The 1752-nt window shown below is 44.7% G+C and overlaps 1 pseudogene; it reads right to left on the bottom strand.

Annotated features, from left to right (window-relative positions):
* Window positions 1-200: 200 nt before the first annotated feature.
* LOC145714253 (cell division cycle-associated protein 3 pseudogene) lies at window positions 201-967 on the bottom strand (annotated as a pseudogene).
* Window positions 968-1752: the final 785 nt, after the last annotated feature.

Here is a 1752-nt window from a genome sequence, read left to right on the forward strand (position 1 = left end):
TTTTTTTTAAATCACTTTCTTCAATATACAAGAAACACATGAGACACAAAGAAAGCCCAAGAAAGAGCTCAGTTGATGAGTTGGTAGTTTAGGGGGATTCAAAGACAATGACCCTTTCCAGTCTCCCAGAGAAAGAAGGGGTTGAGAGGACACAATATCACTAGGCCCCTGGTGAACCCAGTCTTAGGGCCACACACAGCCTAGTTCTTCACCAAATTTTTAAAGTGCTTATTTTTCTTGTCCTGGTCCTGGCCCTGCTCCCACACTTGGCCTCCAGTTTCCAGAAGTCATCTAGTTCCCAGAATGGCCCCTTCCTTTAGTGCCCTAGTATTTTCATTTGGGGGGGTAGGGGGAGGAAGCCATTTACCCTGTTGTAGTGTCACAGTTCCAGGGGAGTTATAATCCTCGGATGGTGAGAGTGGATCTCCCTAGTATCTTGCCATTTGCTTTCCATCTATCGTGCTTAGATCCTGAAGATCAGCAAGTCTCAGAAAGTCTCAAGGACTTGTTGACACTTGGCCTACCATGGGGGTTTCTGAGGGCTGTCTTGCTTCTTCCTTGGAGAACACTTGCTTGTAGGGAAGCCCAATCTGGCTCCAGGGTGGCATTTGGTCCTCAAGGGAAAATTAGGTGCCCAGAGGTAAGTCCAATTCAGAAGATGAAGTTGCCTCTAGAGGTAGAACAGACTCTGGGGGAAGATTTGATTTGGGAATTTGTTCTCAAATACTTCACTCAGCTGTTTGACCAGTGGGCTTGAGAGCTCTTCACTGCTGGTCTTCATAGGTGTCCATGAAAAGCCAAGGGTAGAAGAGTGGGGATCTGAGTCTTGGGCCTGGATGGGAGAACACAGGATGCCAGCACTAGGTGAATGGCAGGGGCAGGATGGGGGAGAATCTGCCACTGGGGCCAGATATTTGTTGTGCAGTAGAGGTGCCAAACTGACTGGGGTACTCTTGGCTGTTGCCATCTCAACCAAGAGGAATAAGGTGGTCCTGGTCTATCCTTTGTGAGTAGTCTTTAAAAATTATCACTCATTCTATTTGTTTACTTTTTTAAAAAATATAATTTATTGTCAAATTGGCTAACATACAGTGTGTAAAGTGTGCTCTTGGGTTTTGGGGTAGATTCCCATGGTTCATCGCTGACATACAACACCCAGTGTTAATACCAACAAGTGCCTTCCTCAATGCCCATCACCCATTTTCCCCTCTCCCTCACCCCCTTCAACCCTCAGTTTGTTCTCTGCACTTAAGAGTCTCTTGTAGTTTGCCTCCCTCCCTCTCTGTTTGTAACTATTTTTTCCCCTTCCCTTCCCCCTTGGTCTTCTGTTAAGTTTCTCAGGGTCCACATATGAGTGAAAACATATGATATCTGTCCTTCTCTGACTTATTTCACTCAGTATAATACTTTCCAATTACATCTACGTTGCTGCAAATGGCATGATTTCATTCTTTCTCATTGACAAGTAGTATTCTATTGTATATATAAACCACATCTTGTTTATCTGTTTATCAGTTGATGGGCATTTAGGCTTTCCATAATTTGGCTATCATTGAAAGTGCTGCTATAAACATTGGGGTACATGTGCCCCTATGCATTTGCACTCCTGTAGCCGTTGGGTAAATTCTTAGGGGTGCTATTGCTGGGTCATAGGGTAGTTCTATTTGTAATTTTTTGAGGAATCTCCACACTGTTTTCCAGAGTGGCTGCACCAGTTTGCATTCCCACCAGCAGTGCAAGAGGGTTCCCATT

The sequence above is a fragment of the Panthera onca genome, chromosome X (assembly GCF_046562875.1).
Source record: "Panthera onca isolate mPanOnc1 chromosome X, mPanOnc1 haplotype 2, whole genome shotgun sequence".
Taxonomy (NCBI): domain Eukaryota; kingdom Metazoa; phylum Chordata; class Mammalia; order Carnivora; family Felidae; genus Panthera; species Panthera onca.